This window comes from Dendrobates tinctorius, unplaced genomic scaffold (assembly GCF_039654945.1).
Source record: "Dendrobates tinctorius isolate UK_male_01 unplaced genomic scaffold, ASM3965494v1 ptg000060l, whole genome shotgun sequence".
Lineage (NCBI taxonomy): Eukaryota > Metazoa > Chordata > Amphibia > Anura > Dendrobatidae > Dendrobates > Dendrobates tinctorius.
This window is the reverse complement of record NW_027361728.1, coordinates 34871213-34887549: the sequence shown is the minus strand read 5'-3', so window position 1 is coordinate 34887549 and position 16337 is coordinate 34871213.

Sequence of the window (16337 nt, the reverse complement as noted above, 5' to 3'; positions counted from 1 at the left end):
CATCTTCCTCTTCTTTCTCCACCTTGTCCACGCCAGTTCCCTGACCAGACAATGGCTGACTGTCATCAAGGCTTCCCTCCTCCTCCTCCTCCTGTTGCTCCTCAGCTGCAGATACCTGATCCTTAATGAGCGTCAAAGTTTGCATGAGCAGGCGCATAAGTGGTATGCTCATGCTTATGATGGCATCGTCTGCACTTACCAGCCGTGTGCATTCCTCAAAACACTGAAGGACTTTACAGAGGTCTTTCAGCTTTGACCACTGCACACCCGACAATTCCATGTCTGCCCTCAAACTGCCTGCCTGTGTATCCTCCCACAAATGCATTACAGCCTGCCTCTGTTCGCACAGCCTCTCAACCATGTGCATGGAGGAGTTCCATCTTGTTGCTGAGAAAAGGCGCAGGAAGCATTGTGGGAAATGTGATTTTGGCGCTCAAGTCGGCGACCTCATGGCCGACCTCATGCTATGGTTGGGTTTCGATCGGTGAAACCTGACTTTAGCAAAAGTCTGAGAATTCTGAATTTGGCCGACCTGTTTCGCTCAACTCTACTTGGAATAAAACATCGGATTGCAGATATCAAGGTATAATTTGTTTCAACTTTGTATGAAGGACATGCCCATATAGATGGCTCAGGAGGGTTGACCCTACTGACAGGTTCCTTTGAAAAGCCAATCCAAATGACTACCAGATGAAGCTGCTTGAGAGAATGTCAAGGGGGTCTAAAATTGTCATCAGAGTAAAACCGGGTACTTTGAGAAATCTGGAATGCTTCAATGTATCACAATGATTTTGACACTATTTTGTACTTTATGCTAGTGGTAGATTTAGGTTGATATGTTTTGCATTTATTTGTGAAAACATTGGATTTTTATTGAAAATGTTAAAAAATTTGCAATTTTAAAACTTTCAATCTGCATATCCTTAAACCAGTTAGTCATGCTGCACAAAATAATTAATAAATAGCATTTCCCATATGTCTACTTTACAATTGTATACATTTTCAAACGTCATTTTATTTTGTTAGGATGTTAGAAGGGTTAAATTTTTAGTAGCAATTTCTCATTTTTTCAAGAAATTTACAAAACTTGTTTCTTTAAGAACCTCTGCAGCACAGTGCCTCGGTGCATAGCACTGCAGATTTGCAGCGCTTGAGTCCTGGGTTCGAATCCCACCAAGGACAACATCTGCAAGGAGTTTGTATGCTCTCCCCGTGTTTGCGTGGGTTTCCTCCCGGGTACTCCAGTTTCCTCTCACATCCCAAACACATACTGATAGGGAATTTAGATTGTGAGTCCCATTGGGGACAGTGATGATAATGTGTGCAAACTGTAAAGCGCTGCGGAATGTGTTAGCGCTATATAAAGATTGTTATTATTAACCACTGTCAGGGAATATTTTAACCCTTCACGTGCTACACAAGAATTAATACAAAGTCAAATGACATTTTTTAAAATTTTTTTACTCTAAAATGTTGATTTAGCCCCATTTTTTTCACTTTTACAAGAAACAATAGTTTCATATGCGCTTGCTGATACCCTACATTGTGGCCAGAAACCTCTGTTTGCACAAATGACAGTTATTGGAAGGGAAGGAGCACCATTTGAATATTGGAACACAAATTTGACTGAACTAGGTTGTGGGCAACATGTTGGATTTGCAGGGCCCTAAGGCGCCCAAACAGCAGAAAGCCTCCACAAGTGAGCGCATTTTGGAAATTGCACCCCTCAAAGATTTTATCTAGGGGTAAAGTGAGCATTTTTAACTCACATGAAGTACAAGAGTATGATAACATTAGGTCCTCATGTTGAAAATGCTAATTTTCTTTAACAAAAATGTTGCTTTAGGCCCAAATGTTTCACTTTTGCAAGAGGTAACATGAAAAAGTGGGCTACAAAGTTTGTTTCCCACGTTCTTCTGAGCATGGTGATACCCCACATGTAGTCAAAACGTTCAGTTTGAACACACAGTGGGGCTCTGAAGTGAAGAAGCACCATTTCAATATTGGAGCACAATTTGGCTGTAATAGATTGTGGGCACTATGCTGCATTTGCACGGCCACTAATGCTCCCAAACAGCAGGAAACGCCCACAAGTGACTCTTTTTTGGAAATTATATCCCTCAAGGATTTTATTCAGTGGTATAATAAGCATTTTGAACTCACAGATACTACACAGAATTTGATACCATTAGTTCGTCAAATTAAAAATATTCTGTTTTACACAAAAATGTTGCTTTAGCCCCAAATGTTTCACTGTTTCAAGAGGTAACATAAAAAAGGGACCTCGGAGTTTGTTACCCATTTTCTTCTGAGCGTGGCGATACCCCACATATAGTCAAAAAGTTCTGTTTGGACACACGGCAGGTATCAGAAGGGAAGGAGCGACATTTGGTATTTGGAATGTAAATTTGGCTGGAATAGATTGCAGACACCATATCTTATTGCAGAACTCTTGAGGTACCAAAGCAGTAGAGACCTCCACAAGTGACTCCATGTTGGAAACTAGACCCATCAAAGAATTCATCTAGGGGTGTGTTGAGCTTGTTGAAACCGTAGGTGCTTCATAGAACTTTTTAAAATGTAGACGTGAAAACCAAAGTGACGTTTTTTCTGCTAAAATGTTGTTTTAGCCCCAAATTTGTAATTTTTACAATGGATAATAGGAAAAAATGGACCTCATAATTTGCTATGCAATTTCTTCTGAATATGAAGATACCCCTTATGTAATCAAAAACTACTGTTTCGGCACATAGCAGGGAAAAGAAAGAGCACAATTTAATTTTTCAAGTGTAAATTATTCTGGAATTGTAAATGCCATGTCATGTTTGCAGAGCCCCTGACATGCCAAAACAGCAGAAACCCCCCACAAATGACCACATTTTGGAAACTATACCCCTCAAGGAATTAATATATGGCTGTATGGAGAATTTTTAATGTACAGGTGATTCATAAAGCTTTATAACATTTACTATAGATGTGAAAACAAAAAATAAAACACTGTTTTAGCACCGAATTTATCATTTACACAAGGCGTAATAGGAGAAAATGGACACCATAGTTTGTTATGCAATTGTTACTGAACGTGGCAGTACTCTACTGCTTGCAGGGATTGGATGGGAAGGAGTGCTTCTTGGCTTTTAGAAAGTAGATTTTGTTTAAACAGATTGTGGGCTTCATTAGCAGAGCCCCTGAGGTGTCAAAGCAGCAAACCCCCTCCCCCCCACAAGTGACCCCATTTTAGAAACTATAAATCTGAAGGAACACATGAAGGGGTGTATTGAGCAATTTTGATCTACAGGTGATTCATAAAACTTTATAACATTTAGATGGGAAAGCAGAAAATGACCCTTTTTCCACAAAAATACTGTTTTAGCACCAAATGTATAATTTCCACCAGAGGTAATAGGAGAAAATGGACCCCATAATTTGTTATGAAATATTTACCAAATGCATTCATGGTGAAACACTACTGTTTGAGTTCAGTGCAGGGATTGGATGGGAAGGAGTGCTACTTGGCTTTTAGAACACAGATTCCATTTTAATACATTATGGACTCAATTAGCCAAGCCCCTGAGGTGCCAGAACAGCAGAACCCCACCCAAGTAATCCATATTGGAAACTTCACTGCTTTAGAAATTCATCTTGGGTGTAGTGAGTATTTTGAACCAGTAGGTGCATCACATAATTTTTAGAACATTAGGACGTGGAAATAAATCTTTTTAGAGGTAAAAATGTAAGGTTTGTATTTGCTGCAAATTTGTGAGTTACACAAGGGTTAATAGGTGAAACTGGACCCCACAATTTATTGTAAAATTTCTCCCGATAATGTCACATATATTGTCAGAAGCTACTGTTAGCTTACACATCACGGCTGAGAAGGAAGTAGTGCTATTTGGCTTTTGGAACACAGATTTTGCTAGAATACTTTGTTAGCGACATTTGTGGAGCCCCTAAGGTTCCAGAACAGCAGAAACCCCCCCAAAAGTGACCCTATTGTACAAATGGCACCTCGCAATAAATTCATCTATGGTAGCAGTGGCTATTTTGTAAAATCCGCGTCATGCTTTCTTTGGGAGAATTGCAAATATGCCAGTTTAATTACAATCCAGGAAAAGCAAAAGAAACACCTTGGCACTATCAAAGTAACTTAAGTGGAGCTGTCAGCAAATGCACATACAATATAGAATGATAAAATAAGCCGTTAAAAAAGAGTGGTGCTCTGCTGAAAAAAGTTCCATTGGCATGGAAAACAAAATAGGCAAATTCAAAAGAAAAAGACCCATAAAAGAGTCTCCATACGCGAAACAGCCGTCGTCTTACCAGTCATGCCTGCTCTCCCTGACTACAATGTTTTAAAGGACTGCAATAAATATGTGATTTTACACAATGAGTGCCACTTTCTTTTTCTTTTGGATATGCTAGTTTAAGTCCCATATATTGTGCCCCCATACAATTTAGAGCCTCCATATATTTTAGCACCCCATACATTGTGCCCAGCTACACTACATACAGAGCTCAAGTGCATAATGTCACCGTTGATCCCTGTATTACCTGTACATTAAACACTATATACAGAGGTCCTGCGTATAATGTCACTGGTGATCCCTGTATTACCTGTACACTGACATTATAAGCAGAACTCCTGTGTATAGTTGCACTGGTGATCACTGTTATACCTGGACTACATACTATATGCAGAGCTCCTGTGTATAATGACACTGTTAAGCACTGTATTGTGGTGGTAATATGTGGTGTGGTCATGATGTAATGGTATATGTTCCTTCTATGTGGCATTATTCAATTACTAATTGGTGATAATATGTGGTCTGGTCCTGGTGTGGTGGTGTTTGTTCCTTGTATGTGGTATTATTAGGTCTCTATGTGTTGGTAATATGTGGTCTGCTCATGGTGTGGCGGTATTTGTGCATTGCATATGGCATTTTTCGGTCACTATGTGGGGGTAATTAGTAATGAGTGAAAGTGCTAGGATAAGGTATTGTCCAAGCATACTCGGGTACTAACCAAGTGTCTTTGGAGTGCTTGAAAAATATGCTTGAGTCCATGCGCCTGAATATCTTGTTGTTGTTTAACAGCCACAGTACATGTATGGATTGCCTGGTAGAAAAGCAATCCCTGCATCTGACTCGCCCCCAGAGGCCATGGGGTACTCGGTGCCAGGCCCGTTGGTTTCAATGGGAGATATCACAGTGGCAATGACCTGGTCCGTGGCCTCAGGCAGTCAATGTAAAAGGGGTAGAGTGATGGGGATAAAGTCACTGAGATGATTCGTGACGCCACCTGTGGTTTCTGGTCAGTTTGACCAGCGCTGCAGGGTTGCTTCTCTGGGACAGATGGTGTGGTGCAGCAATGATGTTGTAGCCCTCCACAGGTAGGGCTGTAGTCCCAGGGCAGAGTGGATGAGGTTGAGATAGATGAGGAGATAGTGAGGAGAAGTAGATGGTGCAGTGTTAAGCACAGAGATGTAGCAGTGCTGAGTGGGTTGGCGCAGTAAGAAGGCAATGAGACAGATGAATGCAGTTCCAGTTCTTTTACTCACGTTCTTGGCACAGACAGGTGCCCGCTTCAATGCTGCAGTCTCCAGATCAGGGGCTCAGCCAACTCCCAGGTAGATGGAATTAACCATTCCAGCTCTCCCTTTCGTGTGCCTGTTCTGAACGTCTCCTCACTAGCGCTTATACTGAAGTAGTTGTGGGTTAAACCCAAGTTCCTCCTCTCAGATGTTCCTTAGAACTCTACTTGCATGACAAGTGACTGTAGCCTGCTTCGAGGACTCCATCTGTCATGTCCCAGCTCACACATAGGTTGCCACCATGTCTTCGAGTCTTTTGTGGGAATAGATTGGTCACAGCTCCTATTCCTCTGGTGTCTGCTGCTGGAACATTAGTTTCACAAACAGCCTCAGGGACCGGACCCCGGCCATGCGCTCCAAACTTGAGGAAGGGCTCTGCTCTGACCCTAGTCCTTAGTTCTCTTCTCCTTACGTTCCGTACTAAACTTTCTTCCTTCTGAAGAATCAGGCTTTCTATTACTCTTTCCCGTGCCAGCAGCTCCAGGTCACTGGAGTCTGCTGCAGCACCTCCTTCACTCCAACCCTCTCAGGGGATCTTCTCTCACAGACTGACCTAGTCCTAACATTCTCCCGCTCTCTTGTGCAGTCTAAGCTCCACACATCTCCCAGCACTCTTCGTGTTCCAAGCAGGGAACCACCAAGATTGCTTTGCTACACTACTATGTTGTGTGGGATGCAGGTGGTGGAGTCTGGTCAGGTGTTACCATCTTACCTGGAGAGTGGGATACTACACCTCAGGAGGAGGTGCAGTACCTCTGTGGTGACTGAACCCTCAGGGGCGCCACACATCTGTTGCAGCTGTCAAACAGCTGACAGACATGCAGGTGTGTGGACTTGAACATATTATTCGAGCTTGCCGAAGTCATTTGGTTAGTACCTGAGCATGCTCGGATAACCCTTTATCCAAGCACATTTGCTCATCACTAGTGTTAATCTGTGGTCCGGCCATGGTGTGACAGTATTTGTTCCTTGTATATAGTATTATTCTGTCACTATGTGGTGGTAATACAGTGGTGTGAAAAAGTGTTTGCCCCCTTCCTGATTTCTTATTCTTTTGCATATTTGCCACATGTAAATGTTTCAGATAAGCAAACAAATTTGAATATTAGATAAAGATAACACAAGTAAACACAAAATGCAGTTTATAAATGAAGGTCTTTATTATTAAGGGAAAAATAAATCCATACCAGCAGGGCCCTGTGTGAAAAAGTGATTGTGCTGCCCCCTTTAAAGCATAAATTAACTGTGGTTTATCGCATCTTTGGGAAGCTGAGTTAAAATTTACTTAGGCAAACCCAGGTGTGATTACTGCCACACATGTTCTCAATCAAGAAATCACTTATTAGGACCTGCCTGACAAAGTGAAGTAAACCAAAAGTTTCTCAAAAGCTAGAACTCAAAAAATCAAAAAATCTTTTGGTCAAAACAAAAGCTGATGGCTATGTATGTGATATGGTGTTCCGTGGGAACTGATAATGTGTAATTTGTGATGATGTGGTGCAGAAGTTGAGTTTAGAGGTGGAGGAGGGACTGGGGTGGAGCCTGGATGGAGTCTCAAGGATGCCCTAAAATTTGGACAGTATGGGGCCCTGAAATTCCTGGTGGCAACTCTGGAGGGGATCATTTGGATTTGGGAGCGCAGATTTAACTGGATTTTATTTGTGGGGGTGTTGGAGACTTTTACAGAGTCTATGTTCTACTAGTAATATTTCAAGTAACAGATGACGGACCTGAGTGGGGGCTGCTTTTGTGCAGGTTAAGTTAGAGTTTTTTGTTGGTAACATTTTGGGGTACATAACATTTTTTGATCATTTCCAGTATAAGGCTGGGTTCACATTTTTTTCTACACTGAGCACTTATGTCGGGGTTTCCATGTAAATCCCACAAAAATATGATTCAGACGAAACCCCCAACAAAACAACCATCTATAATGAGGCAGATGAAGACACTTTGGATAAAATTTGGCATCTGCTCTGGTGGTATCCATCTTTTTAGCTGTTCACAGAACTGTGGTCAACCACACTTGTGCGCTGAAAAGACACTTCAAATTATGGGACATTGCCAGAAAAGAGACCAGAAAGAGTCCAAAGGGACTCCATCTGCCTCATATGTGAGAACTTCCATCTGGATTTTGTCTGAATAGCGGTTTTGAGGATTTAAAGAGAAATCCCAATGTAAGCACTCAGTTGGGAGTGCAGAATAAACCTTATTCTAATTTTTTGGAGGTGGATTGAACATAAAACCAGCAGTACAAGAATAGTTCTTATTTTAATTTTTGCGTGGTTCAACGTATGGTATTAGTGATAAGACGACTTTATTCTTTGGGTCTGTGTGATTACAGAGATACTAAATTTATATCTCTTCTTATGCTTTGCTGTTTTCACACAGTAAACATGTTTGGTTATAAAAAAATAGTTATTTCGTCGCCATATTCTGAGAGCTGTAACTTTTTTACTTTTTGGCAAACAGAACTGAATGTGGCTTATTTTTTGAGCAACGAGTTTCGGGCACAAAGTTTATTGATTGTATTTAATTTAAATTTTTCTGACAGAATGAACAAAACACAGCAATTCAGTACTTTTTTTTATTTTTGCTTCGTTCAATGTGCGGTAAAAGTGATAAGACCAGTTTATTCGTCGAGTCTGTACAATTACAGCGATTACAGATTTATATAGTTGTTTTTATGCTTTGCTGCTTTTACAGACTAAAAACAGGGTTTTACAAAAATGAAATTGTTTTTGTATCATCATATTATGAGAGCTGTAACTTTTTATTTTTTTCCCCGAATGAGCCAAATTAGGGCTTGTTTTTTGTTGGATGATTTCTCATTTTTATTTATACCATTTTTTTTACATATACGGTAAATTTTTTAACACTTTTTATTCAATTTTTTATGTGTCAGTATGATGAAAAAATGACATTTTGGTGTGTTTTTTTTTATTTTTTTTTTCATTATTCACCATCCAGAATAAATAACATGCCAGTTTTATAGATCAGGTCGCTATGGATGCGGCAATATCGATTATGTGCCCTTTTTTTAAATTTATCCTTGGGTTCTCATAAACGTTGCGTTTTTAGTGGCGAAATAGCTTTTCGTGATTTTTTTTCTTGTTTTACACATTTTATTTTACCTTTTTCCTATGGTGGGACATGTATAATTTTTACTCTGATTATTGATATTATGTACTGCAGTGCCTGAGACCTGTCAGTGACTCAATGATTGTGCTTGTGAGACCAAGCTTATAGCTAGATCTCATAGGCCACTGTACCCTTGGGTCATCAGATGACCTCAGGGTACCATGACAACAACTGTCACCCGCTGGGGTCGACCCTGCCATAGGGGGTCTTTTAAGCACCTTTTAACCACTATTGCAATTTACATCGGTATTTAAAGGGTTAAACAACCCCAATTGGCTCCAAAACTGGCTGAGGCCGATACTGCAGGGTGTCAATTGTCAAGTACAACTGTAACCCATGGGAATTTCAACCACAGGGCGGCGCTATATATCTTTTCACGATTGCAGTTTGAAAATGCCAATGAGGGAATAAGGCCCATTAACGGTCGCCATTTTTAATGTGTACTGGTGGTCGTTAAGGAGTTAATAGCCACCTATCTGACCAACTAGTCTCCTGCACAGCTTTTACATTATGCTTTTCTCTGAAACATCACAGCTGCCTGATACATGCTGCTTGTGGATCAGGCAGCATGCATCACCTGTCAAGTTGCCTTAAACAATTTTCCAATATTATATAAACACCATACCATAGATTGCAGTCTGGGATATGGAGATCAATCAACTTTATTCTACAAGGACTCATGCCTGATCATTATCCTGGGGATACATAGGAATAACTGATGCTAAAGCCTACAGTTAGGCATTACTGGTCTTTAAAAATGTTTCACCTTCAAAAAGAGAGCAATATATTATTCAGAATTTTGTTTATAATGTGGCACTACTATATTACCAGTTGAGCCAACAAGCTTGGGTACACACTGCAACTTTGGCAGTGACACATTTTACGTGGCTAAAGGTCGCTAAGTGTTTCTGTTACATCACATTAGAATACAAATAAATGCACTGCGCATGTGACTAGAAAGTTGGAAAAAGTCCAAACATGTCGAATTTTTTGCGATATGCTTGTCATGGTTGCAGTACACTCAGGTTTCCAATGCGACCCCATTCACTTGTATTGCATCTCAATGTAGCAGCCACATATAGTGATTAATGGCAGCATGACATGTCGAGGCCAAAATTCCCTTGTAGCCCCAGCCTTAGCCATTTTGTACTTTTTCTGCAGTGACCCACAACATCATGATGTCTCATCTAAAAATCTTACTTGTATTTTTACACTGACGTCTTTTTTAACAAAATATGTAGATTCCGTTTTTAAAGACCTCATTCACATTCATAGTGACATCTGTTTACTGTGGTTAAAAACAAAGTCGGGGAAGAAATGACAGGTGTGAATCTTGCCTAAAAGTGTGATAAAATCTACTGCAGGTGACATACTTCACATTTCACAAACATTGAGACAGTTTGAAAACAACTTCAAAATTAATGAACATGAACATTTCACCGGGACGCTGATGATAAATCTATGAAATGTGTCAGCATTGAATATATTCATTACCGAAGATTGTGGTTCATCCCTGCACACGACAGTGAACCCACCTGTTCTCCGGATGTTGTACAAATGTAGCAGAGATAAAATTGCCATGCAATGCCTTCTAAACTTGTATTTTATTTCTATTTTTGTCATTCTACTGGTTTTCTGAAAGCAGTCAGCAATGTAAGCAGTAGTTGTTTTCAGCCTAACTGTTGTGACTGCATCTAGGGACATGTATGATGTATATTGTAGTAGCAGGCTCCATGTACTTGCTTTTAATGTTGTCAGTATATCATATTATTTGCTGTTCTTTTGGTGTCTGGTGGCACTAAGCAGAGATGGTGCGGTGCAAAGTCCATACTGATCAGCTCAGGTTGGCATACATCTAAGAAGAGTAAAAATCAACGGAGGAGATGCAATTTCTTACACAATATTTTATGTCAAGTTTTTACATGCTGCAAATCTACCAACTTCCAAATATTAGAATGACTGCAAAAGGCTTGTACATTTTTAGATGAGAAATTTTTCTATAGTGTGCAAATATAATAAACCAAAGTCTGAGATACGGAGATCATTCAACTCTATTATGGAAGATTGCAGATTACTTTTGGTGATTGCCACATATGGACACATTTGTTAACACAAATATTCATCATATTGGGCTTGATTTTCATTAAGACGCAGAGAAAATTGTGAAATTAAGATGATGATTATTTGGGGTAATTTCCACACCATGATTATTGCTACATAAGGTAAGATAGTGATACAATAGCAGAAGGCCTGCTGCTTGTTAAAACACAAGATAAGGCCGGTTTCACACGACAGTGGCTCCGGTAAGTGTAGTGACAGTTTTCTCACGTACCGGAGACACTGACACACTTAGAACCATTCAAATGAATGAGTCTATGCAGATGTCAGTGTGTTTTTACAGACCGTGTGTCCGTGTGCAAAACATGCAGACATGTCTGTTTTGACCCGGACACATGGGCCGCACCCCCATGCAGCACACGTGCACACGGAGAACAGTGTACACTGTCCTCCATGAGCACAGACAGCCACCGGGGAAGTAGTGCTACTGTAAGCGCTGTTCCCTGCATGTGGTGCTGAACGCCGCAGTCATTCTCCCTGCTCTGCTGGCAACAGCGCAAGCTGGGAAGAATGACTGAAAAAAAAAACGACGTGGGTCCCACTTATATTTTAAACCAACCCTGCAAAACTAACAGGTGCGGGCTGCTATTCTCAGGCTGGTAAGGGGCTATGAATATGGGCCCCCCAGCCTAAAAACAGCAGCCCGCAGCTGCCCACAATAGGCGCATCTATTAGATGCACCTATTCTGGAGCTTTGCCCGGTTCTTCCCACTTGCCCTGTAGCTGTGGCAAGTGGGGTCATAAGGGGTTAATGTCACCTTTCTATTGTAAGGTGACATTAAGGCCGGCTTAGTAATGGAGAGGTGTCAATAAGACACCTTTCCATTACTAATCCTATAGTAAGTAAAAGGTTAAATAAACACACACAGTAAAGGTACTGTCACACTTAGCAATGCACCGGCGATATGACACGATCAGGATCGCTGGTGCATCGCTAAGAGGTCACTAGTGAGCTGCCAAACAGGCAGATCTCACCAGAGACATAGCAGTGGTCGGGGGTCGTTACTTACCTGTCAGACGAGGCGATCCTGATGTCCTCCTGCCCGCGTCCACGCATCGCTCGTCGGCGCCACAGGAAGCCCAGCAGGAAGCTGACGACGAGAAACGGTCCAGGACGTTCTTGCGCGATCAGCGATAATCAGCGGGGGAGTCGGTCGGAGATAAGCATCACACATAGCGATATTGCTAGCAATATCGCTTAGGCCTCTTTCACACATCCGTTTGTGTCCATCAGTCAAAATCCGCCGTTTTGCAAAAAAAACGGATCCGTCATTTTTCTTGGCGGATCCGTTTTTTTTGCCATTGATTTGCATTATCGGCGGATCTTGATGGATGGCCATCCGTTGGATACATTTTTTTACGGATCTGCCAAAATTTTGCATCCGCTGACATGAGTGGACGGACCATGAAACTTTTTTGCCTGGCCGGATCCGCATTTTTCACTGCGTATGCCCGGAAGAATTACCTTTGGCAGAAATGTAACCCTAAACCCGGTTCTGGCGGCTGAAATAATCTCTCTCTCTCTCCATCCGTTTTTTCCAATCCGCCTGCGGATCCATTTTCCGCCATTTTAGCGGATTTCGACTGAGCAGAAAAACGGATGTGTGAAACAGGCCTTAGTGTGACAGGCACTTAAGAATAGTCTTTTAATGAAACAATACACCACACATTTTTTCGATCTATATTACACTGCTAATCCCATCTCGAATCCCTCGATCTCCCGCAAAAAAACCCTAAAAAAATAAACCACAATATACAATACCTGTTCTGCGTACAGTTATTCCCACAGTGCAATCCATATCTGGGGATAATCAGTTTACAACCGGAGTGGTGCTAATGCGACCGTTTGGGCTGTAAACTACTGGGGAATGCAGCGCGCACAGGCTCAGTGACTAGCGGTGACGTCACTGAGTCTGTGTTCGCTGTCAGCATGAACTCCTGTGACCGCAGTACCGTGGAAAAGTGACTTCAGTCCTCAAGAGCCACCAACAGATCATGTTCTGAGGATTTCCTTAGTATTGCACAGGTGATAATTCCATCACTTTGGCAAACCAAAGAAATCCTGAAAACTTTATCTGTTGGTGGCTTTTGAAGACTGGAGTTGGGAAGTATTACCTCTAGATTAACAATTAGTTTTCAGACAGCAGAACGAATATGGCTTGCAAACAATCTGAACTACTAACAATGTATTTATTAATACTCTTTCTGTCAACACATTTTTTCTAAGCCAGGAATTATGATAAAACACTAAACAACTAACAAGCAAAAGCATAAAAATTTGAATTCATCAATTATCTCCTCTGCCTAAGTCTGCACCCTCTAGTACAGCTTTTAGTTTAAACTATTTACTAGGTCTTATATCGCCACAGACTACCTTCAGAATTCTACATCAGGCCAACTGCTCTCTTACCGACTCTTCTGAATAGTGGCCACCAAAGTATTCCTCCATTTGTGGTCTGGCACGTTCATCCCCCTTATCACCTACTGGACACCATAATGCTTATTAACTCTGGTTGGCCCATATTCTGAACTCTCCCTTCTGGCTAAAAGCCAGAAAATGGCATTTTCTAGCAACCAGAAATGCTGAAGACATCAAAAATGGTTTAACACCTCCATTGTTACACCTCCAGACTCTCACCTGGGGACCGCCTCCTCCCGGCGCCCTTCCAGTCTGCTCTCACGCCGTTCCTCGTCTGGCTTTGCAGGGTCGCGGCACATCAGAGGTCCGCGCATGAGCGCTCACTCTTCCCCGGCCGCCAGGCATCCTGGGAGCTCGTGACCCGGTGGCTTCGCCCCATCATGGTGGCGCCCACCGGGTATTTCTGTTTGGCATCTTGGCAGGTAAGACGCCTGTTTGTCAATCTCTGTGGTGCTAAGCATTCTATGCACAGCATCACCCCCGACTCTCAGGTCCCTGCGCACCCTCTGTGCTGCAGTCAGCTTTCTGCCTTGTTTCCCGCCTGGCACCCCCGTCCCATTTCTCCCTGCTCTCGCTCCCTCCTCCGTCCTCGCATCCTACCTCCCTCTCCTGTTCCTCCGCTAGCCATCCTGTATTACTACCGTGCCTGTTCCTCACCTGTACCGCTGCCTCTGTAGTTGTCTGTCTCCTGTGTATTGTGCCCCTTCCCTCATATCTTGTGTTCTGCCAGTACCACTTGGTCCAGTGTCTCCTAATCTCCTTGTGTCCCCCTTCTATTTCAGCTATTGGTCTCTGCTCGTCCTGATCCATCCCGGCCCCCACAGCCTGTCTCCTCCTGCCTCGGGTCCATACCCTCCCTCGTATGCTCTCCTGCACTCTGATCTTCTCTCCTGTAAACACCCCTGGTCGTCCCTTTGGTTCCGGCTGTCGTGGTTCCATCTCCCTTGGGCCTGCCCCTAACACTCCCTGTATAGGGGGTGGTCATCACCTGGTCCGCTCGCCCTTGGGGGCTCTGGAGCCACGACCCAGAGGGTCCACTCTCGGGTTCCTACCTATAACCCTATCAAATAGCCTCTTTAATCATCATGCATACTATATGAATTGATACAGCAATGCAAATACATAATCTAATATAAATAGAATATATACACATTGCAATATAAAGTAATATACCTTTTATAGAAATACAAAGAAAAGTTATAAAAATAGAAATATATGACTTATTTGTATATATTTCTCACATCTTTATGGACAGCAGTGAATCTCCCTACATATAGCATGCTCATGGGGGTGCTGGGAACAAATTTAATTCCATATTCCATCTTCTAGCCAAAAGCTCTTAAAATACTTATAGTTGCACATTCTATAACAGAGGAAGTAAAATCAAAGCAATCAATGACAATAGATTCCAGTAGCCATTTTGATTATTTTTTAAACACACGTTTAGTCCAGGTTATGTTTAGAACGCGGGTAAATTTGTAAGCACAGCATACTGCAGCTTTAATCCATTATAGACGAGTTTCAGAAGGCCGTCTAATAAGGGGATTTGCATCCCTAAAGACCTGGCGCTTATTGCTCTGCTTTCAGCTATGCTCACTGCTTGCATAAGCCGCAAATGATTTAAGGAATTCTTACCAGTACAGCATCTTGTTGACGGATCTCCTGCAGATGTGGGATAGTTTCTAGTTCTGCCAGAGGTTGATTAGTCACCTGGGACTGTTCCTTTACTCGTTGCAATTGACTGGGAATGCTGGCATAGAGCAACCTTTCTATCACACCTAAATATGGAGAGCTGCCACTCTACGCTCAGCAAAACGAGACAAACAAATGCATATCAGATTGGGTGAGACACATATTAATGCAGCCCAAAGTAGCAATTTAACTAAGCTATGCTTGGCTCCATATACGATTTTAATGAGTCTCTTCACTATTGTGCTCTATGAACTTCATGTACAACCAATTTATGATAATTCAGTATTTTCAAAGTTGACATCTGGTAGATAACAACCTATATTTAAGAGATAAAAAAGTATTATCTTGCTAATAGCCTTAACCAGTACATCACTGTCACAAATTAGCTAGTTCCTCTTTATAATTCCCCCGGAAAGCTGATAAAACAACAGAGGGGTCTCATTCTACAGCATTATTTCTATGGATATTATGAAGCCTTTATTAGGACATTGAAAGAGAAAAGCAGAGCACAGGAATGTGATTATGATTAGCTTTCTAGTGATTTAGAAAAAGAAATTTGTGAGAAAAAAAAATTGGGGCTTGTTCTTTACCTGCCATATTATGGAGTTGCCCCTAATTCGTTCTACTGGACAACATGATTTAGAAGACTGGCACTGATTACAGCTGATGGCTTTTAATGTGTTATTAATATGACAAACCTAGAGGAACAATGCTGCTGTAATGCAAAAAGCTCAAAGATCAATACTCACCAACTGACTAGACTAAAATTTTTTACACGTTAGATTAAATTTGATTTCAGCAAGTTCAGACAACAGTCTAATGTGTATGAAGGCGTCCTGACTCTCCCCCACAGATGATATTCAGGAGATAAGGATTGAGTCTTTGCAATCTCACAGGAAAATTGTTTTAGTCTCCCTAAAAATAAGCCACTGCTAGAGGTCCTCTCATGTAGAACACAGGATCACTTGGCCAACTTAAGTATTTCTATATTTGAGGGCGCCATTGGAGATTGCGGTAAACCAAACAATCGTTTTGCCAATAGCTATCTAAAGTGCAAAGTTACATTTAGTAACTGTTCTGAATATTTTCCAATGATCTAAAGATTGCTATCTATTTTCCAGACAACTAAAAAACACACACCATTCCAGAAAAATATTTTTTTAGGCCTAGTGACTCTTCATTATCAGGAAGGTTAGGCTTGGCTCCCGATGGACACCAGGTGTTACATCAGGGCAGACCTCGGCCGCACGGCCGCTGACCCCCAAAAGACAAAAAGCTGGAACGGCCTTGTAGGAGAGTACAGCTGATACAGACTGGAACACAGGAACCACAGATGCAGATGGGTATGGCTGGTATAGAGATAAGCACTAGCAGTTGCAG